We start from the raw sequence: 17,868 nt of genomic DNA, 5'->3' as shown, positions 1-17,868 counted from the left end.
TGTGTGTGTGTGTGTGTGTGTGTGTGTGTGTGTGTGTGTGTGTGTGTCCCTTGTTTCCCTTCGGTCCACCATTTGCAGGGGAGGGGTGGGGTGGGGAGTGGGGGAGAGGACCGACACACACAGACACCCACTTTTGTCTGGAGCCAGCCTCACCTCCCAGTGCCCCATCCAGCCTCTCCTGCTTTCTGGGGAGCACCAGGAGGGTCTTAATTTGGATGTAAATATTCTCAGAAATTTGGGAGGCATGGGCACAAGAGATGGTATGTTTTTTCAAAGACTAGAAAATGAACATACATATAAAACTTTCTTTTGGTGATTTTCACAAAATCGGATGCTCCTTTGTTGTGAAACATCAAAATGGTTGTAGATAATTGATTTTTGAAAAAAAAAATAAAATTAGCTTGTTGGGTATGTCTAATTCCTACAGTCTATCCTTGCTAATAATTCTACGTTTCCTGTGGTAAAAGCACCCGCCCTTTCAGAAGCCTGGCATCTCTTTTCTTCTGATCGTTTTTTTAAGAAGTAGTAAAACCTTGAACAGAAGACTCCATCCACAATACACTTAGAACAAGACAAAGGACAGTATTATGTTTTCTGGACTTGCTGCTGGAGGAACAGAAAAGCACTTATTTTCAGGAAGGGAATTGTGGAAAGAAAGAAGAGGGGAACCTTCCAATCTCACCGGACACAATTTGCTCCACAGAACTTTCTCTAAGCAGCCTGATTCTCTGAGCCCTCACCTTGAGTCATTCTTGATTTTTTCAGCACTGCATTTTTATGGTCTTCCCAGAGTCCTGAAAACTGAAGATTCGCCTAGATTGAGATAAGCAGCTCTCCTTTTTCACCTGTTTATTTATCTCTTGATCTGCACCATGTTTTTCCAAGTATGGCTCCATGTGTGTCACATGCGGTAAGAGAGCTGGGGGCAGATTGGAGCATGTTGGAAGGATTTGCTTGGGACTGCCCCCCCAGCTTTCCCTAGACCCAGGCCCCCCAGCAATGCCCACTGTCTGCAGCACTGGGCAGCTGAGGCACGTTCTCGTGGCTCAGTCAGGTGCTGTGGTCAAATTCTTCCCACCTGCCCACAGATCTGCCTCTGAATCCTGGACCCAGGGCTTTCACAACAATTTGAACTGCTGAGGACAAAATTTTTCCCCTACTTGATTCAAGCAATTTATTTTACTTTCCTCTGTACTTATAAGTGGAAATGCATTTGGATTCCCGGGAACAATTGATTTTTCTGGAGGTCATTTAGAAAGGAATGTCAAACAAGGTGCATCATTATATCCAGACGAAAAGATTTATGTAGTTCGTTTAACATAAAATCTTACTGCATAATTTTTAGAAACTGTTTGGAAATATAAAAACACTCCATTCTCAACACTTTATTCATTCTGAAAAAGTTTTAGAATCCAGAAATATATTTGAAATTATCTGTTTCAAAGAGGTCCTTGGGACCAAATGGCGGGGGGGGGGGGGATTATTTTTTTCTCCTTACGTGTTTCTTCTAGGCCTCCACATTTTCAGTCTTGTCCCTGGGGAATCTCCTGTGTTGAGCAAATTTAGAATGAAGTCTCCCTTCCTCGTTCCTCCTCTGTAGCTTCCTTTGTCATTATTTTTAAAGAAAAACATTTAGGATGCCTTCAGAATTCTACCATGGCTTTCGGGCCCCAAGTGTGTTTGGTTGGAGCAGGGGAACTCAAGAGTGTCAGAGAGGGAAAGAGCAAAGAGGTGAAGACAGGGGCCCAAACCGAAGAGCACAGATAGACATAAAGAGACATGGACAAGGGGCGCCTGGGTGGCTCAGTCGGTTAAGCGTCTGCCTCCAGCTCAGGTCATGATCTCAGGGTCCTGGGATCGAGCCCCACTCCTTGCTCAGCGGGAAGCCTGCTTCTCCATCTCCCCTTACTCGTGCTCTCTCTTTCGCTCTCTCTCTCTCAAACAAATAAATAAGATCTTAAAAAATAATAAAGAGACATAGACAGATTGGCAATCCCACTTGACAAATGATAAAGAAGACTTTAGTGGCAAATCCAGACACCGTCCTAACAATGAGCCTGTCCCCTGGCCATGAAGGGAGGGAGGTTCGCCAAGCACTTTGCCAGGCATCTTCCTTCGCTGTGGGTGTGGGGAGGTTGGGCAGGCAGGCCAGAGAGGAGCTGCCCCCTCTGAGCCCTTGGACCAACATTTGCAGCTTCCGATACCTGGAGGATGACCCTATGTGAATGAATCTATGGGGGCCACTTGGGGGGAGGCAGCCAATGAGAAGGGAGGGGGGAAGGTTAGTTGGAGAATTGCGGGCAGACTGTCTGAAGCAGAGCACTGCAGGATGGTAAGGGTGGCTTCTATCTGCCCTGCCAGCCATTTATTGATTTACCCCTCTTCATAGCAGGACCGCTTAGGAGGCTGCTGAGTTAATGTCTTTCAAGGGCCAAACCCTGAGGGTGACCTGCCCTTGCTTCTTTGTCCTCCTTTCTCTTTTCCCTTCCTGTACCACGTTCCCGCTACCCCCTCCCCTTCTTCGTAGGGCAGTAATGGGATTCGGAATCATCATAGCCACCAATTATTGAGCAGTTACTAGCTGCTGGGCTGAGATGAACTGCCTGAGCCTTAGGTTCTTTTTGGTCAGCTTGAGTACTTCCAACATTTAAGGGTAAGTGAGGGCTCTGGGCCCCCTTCACACCTCACGATCAGGTTGCCAGGGAGGGCAGTCTCAGGCCACATTCTATTTCTCCATGTTGATCGGTGAAGCAGCACATAGCAGTCGTACAACCTGTCCTGGAAGTTTGAGGAAGTGCCCTCTCTCTGTTCTTTTCAGTGGGCCAGCAGCACCTCGCCTGAAAGGTTCCCTTGAGACACGTGTCACAGGATTTGGCTAACCATCTGGTGTGTGTGTGTGTGGGGGGGTCTGAACCTTGGGGGCGATGCTAACCAAGTTGGGGTTTTTCACCCCAAAGAAAAGCTCGTAGGGAGGGGGGCCTGAAGGATGACTCAAATGACTATTTTTAACACTAGGATGATTTATCTTTTCCTTTTAACTTTGAGATATAATAAAATAAATACAGAAAACCACAACATAGATGTTTCAGTAATGGGCTCGGGCCTCCCACCACCGCCCAGGTGCAGAAAGAGAACACTGGCAACCACTCCAGAAACTTCTCTGCATTCCAATCTCAATCACCCCGACAAGGCAGCTTGACTACCTGTGTGTCTTTGTGGTTTGTTTGTGTTTCCATGATGATTTATTGCACGAAAGAGGTAGGGCCTCAGCTTCCTGAACCCAGAACAACCCATAATTCATTGAACCTACAGCAGGAAGGATTAAAGTGAGACTGCATAAAGAATTTAGAATACCAGAAATCAGTGACACCAAGCTAGAAAGAGAAAGAAAATCCATGTGGTGACTGAGATGTGGTTCTGGTCGGGGATGGGGAAATAGAGACCACCCCAGTCCTGGGGCTGCCCTCAAAGGGTTAGGTGGGCTGGTCAGCAGGACATGGGGAGGCTCTGTGGTGGGGGAGATGGAGACAGATGGCACTTCAGCCCACAGCACCCTGACTGGCTGGTCTCAGAGGTCACCTGCTGTCTTCTGTGACCAGAGGCCTGCTTTTCCTCCTGAAGCCTCTAATCCTGCCATAGCCCATCAGAGAGAGTGACTCTTGAAAGAAGGAATGACCAGCTGGGGGACAGGCCTGGGCTCTGAGCCCACCCCATTCCCGGGTGACCAGGGCAGCCGAACAAACACACTCTGGCTCTAGGCCCAAGGGACACCAGGCAAGGTGCCTGGAGGAAATGGGGCAGTGGAATAAGAGGAAAGTGAATGGCCTCCCTGCTTTCCCTCCATTCAGTGTGTGGTTTCCATGGGGCCCCAAGTGTGTTGACAGGCAGCAGACCTGGGTGGGGGGGAGCCCAGGGGATTGGGGCTGCAAGGCTGCAGGGACAAGAAAGGAGAACTAGGGGGGCGGGCAGGGATGGTGGGGGCACTTGAAAAACCAAATGAAAAGTTGGCTGTCGAATGCTTTTTGCCAACCATAGTCAATTCTTAATTATCCCCGTAATGGGAGGGAGCAGTGGTAAGAATGATTCAAAGCAGCAAATAATCCCAAACCATTTAAGCTACATGATTTTTAAAAAGAGAGAGGAGATTTCCCTTCCTAATGATGTCTGGCTCAGGCTGATGTTAAATGAGGGAAGTATTAACAGCGAGCTCCCCAGGGATCAAGGCTAGAAGCAGTCTTATTTAACATGTTTATAAATTATTTAGAGTTCACATTTCATGATTTTGTGAACGGGTGCGGGGAGGGGGCTGTAAGTCCTCCCAGAAGCCAGAGGAAACCCTCTTCCAGGGATTATGCACTCGTTGGAGGGAATCCCCAAAGTGGGAAATGAAGAAGAGATGGGAGGTGCTAGGCTCAGCAGGCCAGTCTCACAGGAGGGCACTGGTCAAGAGGGATACCTTCCCCATCCCGCCCCCACTCCCCCCACCCCCACCAAGCCCATGGCTACAAAAAGAGGAGCATGAGTCTCTGCTCTAGAACATGGAATGGCTCCCAGCTTCTCCCTGAATTAAATGCACCTAAGGCCTTCCATAGCATGGTCCCAACCTCCTCTCCCATCATTCCAGCCATGCTCCTGACATTAGGAAAAACAGCCTGCAGGGCCTGGTGACTTGCCACAGTCACGTGGCTAAATGCAAAGCACTTGGAATTGTACCCAGAATTCTGACTCAGAGTCTTTCCATCCATCCACATCACACTGCATCCTGGCTGACTCCCAAAGCCACACCTCAGTTCCTGCCTCTTCTCCTCTGTCTGCTGTCAGGATTCTGTTGATCTCCAGTGCCACCTCTTCTGAGGAGCTGTCCCTGCTCCAAAAGTGCTTTCTCTCTCTCCCTCTGCTCAGAAAACCAGTGGCTGATGTGCCCCTCTTATGGCTCATGTCAAGCTTTGCCTATGTGACAGCCTTGGTGTTCTTGTCTCATTCCACCCAGACACCCTGGAATTTCTTGCTTAGTCCATCCTCCCTGCAGTACCCGCGGAACGCTGCCTTGCCATCGGCATGTGCTGTCTGGGGGTTACTTGAGTAGAGAGAATGGGAACTTCCCCTGGAATGGGTGTAGCAAGTTAGAGCTGACTGTCATAGGGCAGGCCTGTTCTCCAAAACATGGTACCATGATTTCCCGACAGAGCCCTCGCCTGTCGGTTTTCACAAGAAGTCAACCAACACCAACTGTCTACACATGAGCTCAGGCTGAGGTGAAGGCTTCCTTTTGTCGCACATGGAGCAGTTCCCACGACCGTATGTCTCCCAGAGTTTGGTGCCCGGTCCCCTGCCTCAGCATCACCTGCTGTAGCCGGCCCGGTAGGAACCCTGTGGGGCCTGGGACGGGCACTTTGACCAAATCGTCACGTGTCTCTAATGCACAAGGAGGTCTGAGTACAGCTCCCAAAGGGCAGGCGGACAGCCCTCTGGGATTCGTGGGGGTCACGTGGCAGAGAGTGTGCAAGCACACGTGCATTTGCACACTATGGACCCACAGGAGCCAAGTGTGTGCTAATATGCATATTTATGGGTGCCACTCTGGTAATTGGGCCCCTTCTTATGTCACCATGCCCCCAAAGTGCCACCTGCTGGCATGCCTTAAAAATATTTTGGTGAGGGGGCACCTGGCTGGCTCAGTCGGTAGAGCATGTGACTCTTGATCTTGGGTCATGAGTTCAAGCCCCATGTTGGGCATGGAGCTTACTTAAGAAAAAAAATTGGTGAGACATGCCACAGCATGGATGAATCTTGAGGATATGATAGGATGCTGAGTGAAACAAGCCAGTAACAAAAGCACAGATACTGTATGATTCCACTAATACAAAGTTCCTAGAGTAGTTACATTCATGGAGACAGAAAGTAGAATGATAGTGACTAGGGGCTCTGACAGAGGAGGAAATGAGGAGTCAAAGTTTGTGGGTACAGAGTTTCAGTTAGAGAAGTTGAAGGAAGTTCTGGAGATGGATGGTGGTGGTGGTAGCAATGTGAATGTACTCAATGCCACTACAGACTTAAGAATGGTTAGAATGGTAAATTTTTGTTATGTGTATTTCACCACAATAAAAAATATTCTAATACTTTGAGCCATTGCCCTGCCCCTGGGAAGAGCCCTGCCAGCTAGAATGTTCAGCCCTGGCCTGGCCTTGAAACTCTCCAGAGAAGGTGGGACTGCATTCACCACGGCCCTGCCCAGCATCCCACACCCCTGGAGACACGGAGACCTTCCTTGGGTCCTTCAGATCCACACCGTAGTAAGTCATCCTGGGACAGGAGCCCTTTGTGTCCTGCATGAGTCAGAGACTGGCTGACGAAACAGAAGGAAATGATACTTTTTCACATGGGGGAAGCCAAAGGCAGAGTCTCCGAGAAAATGTGGATGACATCAAAAGCTTCCAAGTGATGAAGTGTTGGGTCAGCTGGTGTGTATGGCCCCAAACAGTGTTGGCTTCCCTTTACCCCAGATGTGTAAGGCTATACATTTAGGGAAAAAGAGGTAAAGTCATGTCCACGACCGGGCGTTGCCAGTGGCCTGACATAGCCCAGCCAATCTAAGAAGCTGTTGGAAACATTCTCCTAAAGGCTTTGGACTGATGTGCTGCTTTGGACAAAAAGACCAGCCAAACACCCAGGCGTTACAGTGAGGGTGCTAGAAACAGCACGGCATTTGGGTCTGACCTCGGCAAACCTTGGACATGTAGCCTGTTGCTCCTTCTTGAAGGGATTGTCTTTCCGAGGTGAGACTAAGTCTACCAGGACTCCAGGACGGGAAGGAAATCATGAGGTGGGGGCCATCCCCACTGTGAATGTCCTCTCCTTATTAACTCTGTGGCTGAGGTGACATATGAACTTGATCTGCTAGTCCCCAAAATCAGAACGAGGATGTGGCAAAAGGCAGCTTTGGCACAAACGTGAGCAAGTGTTATTTACATGGCAGGTAATAAGCATCTGTGGAACTTACAAACCCCAGAGGTGGCATAAACCAAATGCAGGAATAGACTCAGGGAGAGCATGGAAATGTTCATGGATGACAAGCCGTAATGGGTGGTCAGCGGGTGCTGGGCTGCGGGACCAGCTTCTGAGATCTGTGTCAGGTGGAATGGCATTTCCCCCTGGAGACACCCTGAGTGCCCTCAGAGAGCTGGATCTGCCCCATGGTCCCAGTTCTGATTTTTCTTACACTCTCTTTGCCTTGTTTTGTCCTCAGAGCGATGGCTGTCTCTGGTCATCCCCTCTAGGTGATAGCCTTTCAGAGCCTTGAAGATTTTGACTGCCTCCCCCACCTCCTATTCACTGATATCTCATTCCTGTTCTGGTCTGTAGAGTCCCAGCCCATTATCTTTTCTTTTCGAGGTGTCCCTCTGAACCCCCACTCCTAGGCACTATGTAATGGCAGGGCGAGCTGGAGAAGTTAAAAGCACGGGGGCTGGATGACTAGGGGTGAGGGAGCATGGTGGCTTTGAGATCGTGGGAAAGGGGCAGACAGAGCAGCCGGGAGCCCCAGGACACAGTAACAGGTGCCCAAGGGGCCTGGAAGGAGGAACCGTCCTCAGCCTCCCCCCCTGCTCTGTTCTTTCCCTCCCCCTTTGCCCAGTTGAGTTGATCATGTGTTTATGGAGTACCCACACACTCCATGGAGTGCTGAGGGCGAATGAGTCTTCCAGAAAGGAGCCCCTGTCCTTCCTCTGTACCCCTGCAGAGCTTCACTCTGGGCCACTTGGCCGTGGCCTCCATTCCCCTAACTCATGTTACTCTGTGAAGCTGGTACTGGGAGACAGGCTAATCAACCACCGAGTGTCTGTCTGCCTAACTCCCTCTACTCCCAGGCTGTTTGCTATTTAGCTGTTAGGTTTTCAGGGACAGAACTTTGACCCATGGTTTATGGGAGTCCATTAAAAAACAAGCTGTGTTATAATGGGCTTCTACTGTCCTGGATCCATTTCCCCCCTTTCTGCAGGAGAGGAAGAATGCTGGCTGGCTGGTGTTTGGGAGGCTGTGATCCCGCAGCCCGGCACTCTGCCTCCCCCACGGGCCTGTGAGCATTCAGCTGCTCACTTACCCAGCTGAGTGAGTGGTTCTTTTCAGGGCCAACCAACTGCACACAGATTCCTGAGCCATGATCTCATCGGCTCATGAGAAGCCGAGCACGTCCACCGACTCACACTGGAGAGAGAGAGGGGCATTCTAGGGTCCGAGCAGGGTTAGGGAAGGCTCAGGGGTTCACCCCTTAGGTTAGCGCCAGAGCTGGTGTAGGCACAAATCTTCCCGTCTGTCTGCCATGTCTGTCTGCACACGCTGCTGTGGATCCCCACCTGGGTCAGGACTGGCTGGCAGGCTCCCCATCTGCCATGGCTGCCTCCACACCAGAGCCCCCAGGACACAGTCTTGCAGGGGTGGTCTGTCCCTGGCTTGGACATCTTCCTGCCCACACTGTTGACTTCAGCATTCCTTTAGTTGGCAAATATTTATTGAGCTCGAACTGTAGTGCTTCCCAAAGTGGGCCCGTGGAGCTCTTGGATTGGAACCATCTGGAATGATGGTTAAAATGCTGGCTCCTGGGCACTATGCCAGACCTAATGCACCAGAATCTCTGGGTGGAGCCTGGGTATCTGCATTTTAATCAGTTCCCCCAAGTGATACTTTTGTGCCCTAATGTTGGAGACTCGCTGGCTGTGATGGTTAATTTTGTGTCAACGTGGCTGGGCCACAGTGCCCAGATATTTGTTCAAAAGTTATTCTGGATGTTTCTGTGAGGATATTTTTGGATGAGATTAACATTTGAATTGGTGGACTTTGAATAAAGCAGATTGCTCTCTATAATGTGGGTGGGCCTTATCCAATCAGTTGAAGGTGTGAATAAAACAAAGACTGACCTCCTCTCAGTGAAAGAGAATTCTGCCAGCCCACCCTGCAGATTTTGGGCTTGCCAGCCTCTATGGTCACAGGAGCCAATTCCTTAAAATAAACCTCTCCCTCTGTCCTACACATACACCCGCACATGCACACGCACACACACACATCCTTGTGGTTCTGTTTGCTCAAAGAACCTCGACTAATACTCTGGCTTGCTGTGTGCGAGACCCTGGCCCTCACATCACAGTCACACCTGGGCAGATGTCAGCTTAAAGCAGACCCTGGCCTGGCTCTGCCCACCAGTCCTGGCTTTGCAGGCACAGGCTCTAAAGTCCCGACAGACTGGCTGGGCAGAGCAGTAGCCGATGTGGCCCAGCCCTGACTCTTCTCTGCGTGGAATGTCCTGGCGCTGCTGCCCTCCACAGGACAGGGCTTAGATTTTATTGCCAGATTCAGCAAATAAAAATATGGGATGCCCAATGAAATTAGAATTCCAGATAAGCATTGAAACCTATTTTAGTAGAAGTGTGTCTCATGCAATATTTGGGACATACTTACACTAAAAGAATTTATCTGCAATTCAGATCTCACTGGGCATCCTGTATTTCATCTGGCAACCCTGTGACAGCTCTGCACACTTTTCTCTTGAGCCTGGAGTCAGCGATTGGTTCTTGTTAATTGTATTCCCTTTACAAAGGGCTTTCTCTGATGTGATCTCACTCCATTCCTGCAATGGTGGGGAGGGAGCGCAGACATCGTCGCCATTATCCCCATTTCGCAGTGGGAACTGAGGGTGGGAGGCTGTCAGAGCTTCCCAGCTGAGATCAGAGCAGTCCTGGCTGCACAGTGGAACCACCTGGAGGGATTTTAAATCACTCCCATGTGTTTGGGTGATGTGTATGATGTCTGCAACTTTGAAATGCATCAAAAAATAAAATGGATGAAGGCATGGGGATGATGGATAAATATGTAAGAAAGCAACTATAGCAAAACATTGATGATAGAATCAAGGTGGTGGGTATACAGGTGTTCACTGTGCAATCTTTTAACTGCTTTGTATGTTTGAAAGTATTCATAAAAGGCTGGGAGGAAAAAAAACCCTGGATGCATAGGTCCCCCCCCCCCCCCCCCCCCCCAGCAAAAAAATTGGAATCTATGCAGGTGGGGCCTAGGCAGCAGTATCCGTTTCAACACTACCCAGGTGATCTGAGCTAACCCATCACTCCTCCGTGTGTACCAGGCACCACCTGCAGGGTACAGGTACCCTACATCAGTGGTTCCCCGGCTCAGAGTGCATCCGAGTGTGGAGGGCTGGTTAAAACAAATGACTGGGCCTCATCCCCAGACTTTTTAACCTAGTAGAACTGGGGTGGGGGCTGCAAGTTTGCATTTCGGGTAAGTCCCCAGGGGATGCAGATGTTGCTGGTGCCGGGACCACACTTTGAGAAGCACTGCCCACACAAACACAGAGGAACACAGGGTGGATCCATGCTAAGTGTAGTATAAGCCACACGCTGCCTCTGTTGGCAGAGGAAGCCATTAGCTGCGGGAGGGTCAAAAGAGGCTTTTGCAGAAGAGCTGGCATTTGTGTGAGCCTCGAAAGATGGGGAGGTCTTCACGGGAGGAGAGTGCATTCTGCCCAGCAGGAACAGTAGAAGCAAAGCCACAGACATGGAGGTGGGCAAGTGCATGAGGGGTAGGTGGATTGGGTATGAACTGAGGGAGGTGGAGATGGAGAAGGAATGGCCAGAGAGGAGGCAGGAAGGGGAGCTTGTGCCAAATGGAAAGAGCATTTGGATTTGATCATGTGGGCAGTGGGAAGCTGGGGAAGGTTTATTAGCAGCAAAATGATGTGACCAAATCATCGCCATGGACTGTTGTTCTGGCAGCTCTGTGTAGGACAGATTGGAGAGGAGAGATGAAAGATAGGCAGCGTTCTTAGGGGGCTAAGCGTGAGCGTCTGCGGTGAGTGACGTGGAGGGTCCGCATAATCACAACACTGATAATGATGATAAAATAATGGCTGGCATTTATCGAGTGCTTTCTAGGTGCCAGCCAGTGCTATGTGCTTTTGCAAACATTCCTTTTTAGTCTTCGCAACTGCCCTTCTTGGTCTTACAGGTGAGGAAACCGCCTCGGAGAGGCTAAGGACTGCCCAGGTCGGGACTGGAACCCAAGGCTGTGCGTTTTGTATGAGTGCTCACTCAAAAGCAAGGAGGGTGGTGGGGAGGAGGAGGCCAGCAGGTCCCTGCCTGGGTCCTCACCTCCCCAGGGAGTCATCAGCGTGCCCCGGCTCAGGGTCTCATGCACTCCCCTGCCGAGGCTGAGGCCCGAGCCCGGAGGGGTGCAGCTGGCCAGGGGGGCAGGCATCCCTATCCCTCCCCACCAGCCGGCAGCGCGGCTTTCCTGGCAAGCAGAGGCTCAGCTGTGCTCCCTCCACCCTGCCCCCGGGCCCAGCGCCCACTCTCTGTCCCTCCTTGTCCAGTGCTCCCCACAGCTGCCTGCAGACCACACCTGTAGGCACTTAACTAAAGCTTCTAGGAGAAAAATGACCTTGCTTCCTACTCCCTTCTAGGTCCCTGCTGTCCTTGGGCCTGAGCAGAGGACACTCCTAGGCACCTCCCCAGAATTCTTGCAATTCAGGTGTTCCTCTACCCGGCCCCTACCATGGCCCCTGTATACCCAGGCAGTTCCATTACTGAAAAGGAGGTGCGTATGGGGGCAGGACCTGTAGGGTGAGTAATAGATAAAGTCCTCATAGAAACATGCCTGCAGTTAGTAAGCCTGGTAGCTGTTATTCTTATTATAACTGGGCTCCATGAATGCAGAGCTTAGGGACTTTGGCACCAATGACCAGGTTTAAAGAGAGACATTCATTAAGCACTGGAAGGGCTTTGTCTGATCTTGACCATCTTTCTGTCTCTAAGAAGGGCTGCTTTTATACCAGGTCAGAAAGAGCTCACTGTACTTCTCTTAAAGAACCCCCCCGCTCCTCTCTTCCCATCCCCTGGCCCAGGGCTGAAGCTCTCTGTTCTGCCCTCCACCAAGCCCCAAGGCTTGCTCACCTCCTGGACACTGTCCACCTGGGAGGTCTTTGAACACGGGCCCTGCCCTGCCCCCACCACCAGACCACAAGGACCTGTCTCATAGATGCCTAGGGCTGGGGCAGCAGTGAGGGTCTTACTGTAGCCGCAGAAGTCTTGTAGTCTATGTGTTCCCATATTGAGGGTGTGTGCTTGGGGCAGTGGTGGTGCAGTCTTCATTCAGGCCCATTTTTCACCTGTTTGTGCAGGAGAAGTGGGGGCTCACCTGGCAAGGGAGGGTGATGGAAGCATTTCCTGGAAAGTCTCCTTGCTAGGGCTAGACCAGTGGGGCTGTGTGTGCCCTGTCTCTGTCCCAGCCTCCCCTCCCCATCAGCCAACCACCTGTGAGCCTTCTTCCTCCCCGGGCTGAAGTGTGTAGCATGTGTGGGGAGCAGATGGGGGATGGTGTCCCTGGGCTTTTTCTCCCAGCTTCCCTCAGCCAACCGTTTGCTGCCAGATGGATCTGGGTGCTGATGAGGTGTGTACAGGGAATGGCAGCCAGCTCCCAGCCAGCCCATGGCCTTGCCCGATGAGTTGGGACACAATTACGTTCTGGAAGTTCAGGGGTCTGAGCTGGCAAGACACAGACCAACAGGAACTGAGCCTGGTAAAGAAAGAGCTCAGCCCTTCAGGAGGAAACCCTGCTGGAGTCGCTCCCTGCCTCCCCCTCCCCCAGCCTGGGCTCCACGGCTGGCTGCCCTCCCTGGGAATCTTCAGCCCACCCACTCTGCTTGAGCACGGACTCCAGCCTCTGATCGCTCTGCTGTTTTATTTATTGCACAAACACCACCACAGCAGCAATAACATAGAAAAAGTCTCCCTCCATTTCGTGACCTTAACAGACGAGCTGTTCAGTTTTCTTTGTTCCCTTCTAGTTCCTGTCCATATTACATCCCTCCCTCCTTCCTCCTCCACCCCACCCCACTCCTTTCCTTCCTTCCTTTCTATAAGAGGAAAGGGGGCAGATTCTAGCACCTTCTGCCAGGCTCTACCCCCCTCACCTGGGTAGGGGAGAAGACACGCCTGCAGGATAGAGGTCTTGGCTGGCGGCATCCCAGAAGCTGAGCTGGACCAGCTTGTGCACCCTGGGCTTGGCAGCTCATTGGCTGGCCCCCTTCAGGGGTCTGAAAGCACCCAGGCCCATTTGGCAGCTCTGACTGGGAAGTGGGGTGGGGGGTAGGCAGAGAGAGAGGACCAGAAATGTAACCTGAACATAGGCGGGAGTCAGGGAGGCCAGGGATCCAGGCTGGATGACTGGCTATTGTTTCTCTCTCTTGCCCTAGTCTCCATACTGCTCACTCCCCAAAGATGGTATTAAGAGTGGTTTTTCTGGAGACGCTGGGATTCGGTCATTTCTAGCTCCCAGATTTCTGAATCAAGGTATGTGGACACTCAGCAATGAGGAGGGGGCCCTCAGGCTCCCAGGCCCAAGTTGCTCAGAGCCTTATCCAGTGTGAGCCATCAAGGCTTGACTTGGGGAGAAGATCGTATCCAAGATCTGGAGAGGGTGCAGCAGGGGAGGAGGGGGTGGGTTAACTTCACACGCTGAACATTCGGATCTGTGGCCCCTCTTACGGCCTGCAGACTTCATAGGGGATCTGACAGGGTCATCAAAGGGCAGGGGTATGTGTGCTCCCTGACCCCAGCCTTTCCACTGAGCCATTTCACCTGCACCCAAGCCAGCATCCTAAGCGCTCTCACCAACTCCGGGGAACGTCTCTCCCCAGTGCTGGACCTCTTAGCCTAGGAGAAGGAGTGGAGCTAGAGGGTTAAACGAAGAGCTGAAAAAAGTCAAACCATAGCCCAAAGCACAGATAGTACAAAACACCGTGCAAGCCGTGACCAACTTTTATTTGCCGCAGGTTCTGAGGGTGACGGGTCTAGGCTGAGTTTTGCACATACACACTGGGTGAGGGGAGAGATCCGGTGCGCCACAGCTGACACACTTCACACGGGGCAGCAGAACCCTACCTGTTACTGTGGGGTTTCGAGTTGTGTCAGTACATTCAGCCAAAGCACACTCCTCACAACATCAATGCATGACTCCAAAAAAGTCAGTTGCTGCTGGTTCCCTGGAAATACTGAAGAGCTAGTCTTGCAGAAAGGTCTCACCAAGAGCCACCCTAGTCCCTGTCACCACGGACAGCAGCATTAGAAGCCTTACGTGGCTGCAGGAGGAAGACAAAATAGACACTGGAAGAACTCTCTGTCTGGAGAGGTGGGGGCCTTTTCTCCCACCTGTCTAGACTGGAGACGCGAGCCAACCACCGTGGGTCAGTCAATGAGTTCACCCGGTCAAGAGGCATTTGTTGAGCACTTACTGGACTCGTGGTACCACCATCTTCCTGGCATTTTGTCTTTGTGCCGGGTCTCTGAAGTGACTGTCACTACAGCCAGTGTTGTCATGATCCCTCTTTTAAAGAGAAGGGAGGCAGCGGGGCCCAGTGGTTCGGAGCACAGCGTCCGGCCAGGCCCCGCCTGGGACTGTGCCCGTTGACTAGCTCAGGGAGAGAGGCAGGGCACGCACAGCCCACGCTCTTGTCACCACACCCCACCTGGCTTCCCGAAAGCCTCGGGGAAGGCTTCCCTCTGCAGAGGCATGGCACCACCCATGCAGCCGTGTGTGAACACCTTCCTCACTGGGCATTCAGGATGGGAGCCTCGCATTCATTCATTCAACAGACATCAGGGCTGGGGATCCAGAGAGGAGTATGACATTATTCTTGTCAGCTCTTAGTAGACCTGTTAATATCTTTGCTTCCCAGCCCACACTAGATTCAGAAAACATTTCCAATCAATTACCTTGAGCAGAATTATCACCTGCCACATTTTCCTTCTGCAAGCTGGCTGCTTTATGAGTATCTAAATTTTCAACCACGAGTGGGCACATTATCTAACGTCACTTTGGCTAAGAGCAAAGATTCCCTACCTTTTGTTCCACCATTCAGTCATTCTCTCACTCAACAAATAATTCAGGGTCTACAGGTCAGGGATTGTGTTAGGAGCTGGGGATACAGTGATGAGCTATAAAGACAGGATTCCTGCCTGTAGGAGTTTACAGACATTGACCAGACAATTCCCCCGTCCTGCTAGGATGTATTCCCAAGGACTAAGGTGTTTTGTTCAGGAGTGGCTCCCTCAGGCATGGCTTTCCTCGGGTCCTAGACTGCCCCAGACTCAGCCCATCTTGTCTGCTGGGGATGATAAGCCACTGGGCAGTGCCCAAGGACCCGGTGTTGGTGGATCCTTCCCTTTGGAAGGAGGCAGAGGACACTTGTTAACTCTTGTGGTCTCCTGGCTCTTGATTAGCCCTTCTTGTGAGCATTGCCCCAATGGACAGGCTTAGCGGGGCCTCTGAAAAGAGGAGGCCATTCTGCTCAACTCCCAGAAAGAGGGTAAAAGAGGGGTCTTGTTTCTCTAAGGAGTTTGGTGGCTTGGGAAAGGGGACACCGCAGTTAGGCAGATGTGGATTCCAGGCCCAGAACTCACTTACTAGCTGTGGGATTGAGCGAGTTGTGAATGTCTGTGCACCTCGGCTCCTCAGCACTAAGTGGGACAGTAATCCTCACCCTGTAGGACCGCTGCAGTGATTAAATGTGATATTATTCATGAAAGCTTCCGGAATGTTTGCCATTTATTAGAGGGGTGGCCACCCTTCCTTCAGTGTCCAAATGACTTTCAGCTTCTTAAGGACATGATTGCCTCTGGAGTTGACACTTCCTGAGAAAAGCCTAGCAAATACTAGAAAGTAAGGAAGTATCAAGCCCCCTGTTGTAGGACCACGAGGCTAGAATAGTTGTTCTCGGAATGTGGCCCTGGACTCAGCAGCACCTGGGAACTTGCTAGAAATGCAAAGTCTTGGGCCGCACCTCAGAACCACTAAACCAGAAATTCTGGGGAAGGGGCCCAGCAATCTATTTTAACAAGCCCTCCAGGCGATTGTGATGCATGCTGAAATGTGAGGAACCTCTGGGCTGGCGATTGCAAACTGGCTGTCAGGGGGCCAAATTCTTTCACAGATGTGTTTTGTTTGGCTTCTGTCATCAGCTGGAGCTGAGCTGCAGCTGCCCCTAAGGAGTGGCTGTGCCCTTCTGAAGGGGTTACAGTCTTCACTCTGCCACTCCTTCCGGTGTCACACCAGCTGGCCTCCCTTCCTTGGCTGCCCAGCCCCTGGCAGCAGGCATCTGAGTTTGCAGCCAGGGCTCTAGGTCAGGGTCTGACTCACAGCGAGGCAGCCGCTCTGCTTCAGCTGATCCTGAACGTCAGGAGGTCGGGAGAATGTCCTGGGATGCTGAGCCACCCAGCCCAGCGAGCGACAGGAACAGGGTGGCCTATTCTCTAATTCCTAAAGCCAGCCGTCAGGTCCTGCTGGTTTCACTTAAAGTGTTGTGAATTCCCAGCACATCACACACACCCACATTCAAGTGTAGGTCCAAAAATACCTTCCACAGCCAAACTGAGATGATTTTTACATTCCCCACTACCTTGGATTATCTGCCTGGCTGCTCTGGGCCACCCCTGCCATTGGCCCAGCTGATGAGCAGTGACTGGAAAGGAATGGCTACCGTGGAGCAGCAGAAGGGCCAGCAGTGAGCAGCTCAGCTGGGGGCAGGGACTTGGCCTGCCCCAGAAGTCTAAATCCAGGTGGGATCCTGGGAGGCTGGGAGGGCCAGGGGCTGTGGTGTCTGGGGGGATGGAGCAGGTAGAGGTGGAGCTGGAAGTTCTCATTGCTGATGTTGGAACAGATAACCATGACTGAAAATGAAAAGCTCTGGGCTGTGGGAGAGGGACTGAGCTGGCCTCAACCTTGGACACAGAGGTATGGAGGACACTCGAGAAGCTTCCCTGCTCTGCACCCCCCACCCCCGGCCCAGGGCCATACCAATGCCTGCCTCCCTTCTGGAGCGAACACATCTCGACAGCAGCCCCATCTGGAGACAGGAAGCAGGCTGGCTAAGAGCACAGGCTTTGACATCAAACAGATGTCAGGTCAGATCTCAGCTCAGCCACTTCCTATGTGACTCTGGACAAGTGACACAACCTCTCCGTTTTCTCGTCTACCAAAGGTCCGTAAAGCCTGTTTTATAGGCATACGGTGAGGATGAAATGAGATAGCACTTGTGAAACAATTAGCGCACTGTCATAGGATAAAGAACACAATAAGCTTAGGTATAATTATAATTATTAGACAGCAGAAACCATGTATTTTCACCGGAACACCAGGTATTGAATTTGGCAAGTTGGCGTCATTGGTGAGGAAAATGGATTCAGATGTAAGCAGTAATAAATGAGCAGAAGATCATGTAATTCTCAAAAGAGGGTTCTGCAAAGAAAGAGACAGTGTCCTTCCCTAATGCTTGGGCCCATGGCATTTTTTAGGGCCCTTGATAAGTGTTGGTTCGTGTAGCAGAGGAGAAGCAAGGATGTCCTGTTAGTGATGAGCACCAGACGCTGAGGAGGCCACTAAGAGACGTTCATGTGAAATGACCCCTCCCTCCTCACATCCAGCTGCTGTGGAGTGGGGAGGATCTGTTTTGCCTAGAGCTGGGGCGGGGTCGGGGAGGGGCGGGCAGCGATGGGCAGAATTACCTGAGAGGTCCACACAAACATTATTAACCTCAGGAAGATCCAAATTTGCCTGATTTCCCCCTGCCCTTTCTCACAAAGAAATGGTATTTCCCATTGTGTTTTGGTGTGGGGTTTGGGATGCAAACAGCTCCCCTCTCTTCCAATCTAAAAGGGACAGTACTGGGGCACCTGGGTGGCTCAGTCCGTTAAGCATCTGACTCTTGATTGCAGCTCAGGTCATGATCTCAGATCCAGCCCCGGCTCAGAGTCTGCTTGTCCCTTCTCCCTCTGCCCCCCCCCCCCCCCCCCCCCCCCCCCCCCCCCC

The 17,868-nt window shown here is 51.5% G+C and overlaps 1 protein-coding gene across 3 annotated transcripts in view; it reads left to right on the top strand.

Moving 5' to 3' along the window:
- SEMA5B (semaphorin 5B) overlaps positions 1 to 17,868 on the top strand; it is a 119,070-nt gene that overhangs the window by 42,616 nt on the left and 58,586 nt on the right. The window contains exon 2 of one of the 3 annotated variants that reach the window (XM_073894466.1): positions 13,259 to 13,355. The exons of the other annotated variants lie outside the window; for them this stretch is intronic. The gene's annotated coding sequence lies outside the window, so the exon portion shown is untranslated. The remainder of the gene's footprint in view (positions 1 to 13,258; positions 13,356 to 17,868) is intronic. 3 annotated transcript variants of the gene reach the window in all.

This window comes from Callorhinus ursinus, unplaced genomic scaffold (genome assembly GCF_003265705.2).
Source record: "Callorhinus ursinus isolate GAN/ISIS: 27379988/994484 unplaced genomic scaffold, GSC_fseal_2.0 scaffold1, whole genome shotgun sequence".
NCBI lineage: Eukaryota > Metazoa > Chordata > Mammalia > Carnivora > Otariidae > Callorhinus > Callorhinus ursinus.
This window is presented reverse-complemented; position numbering and strand designations above follow the sequence as displayed.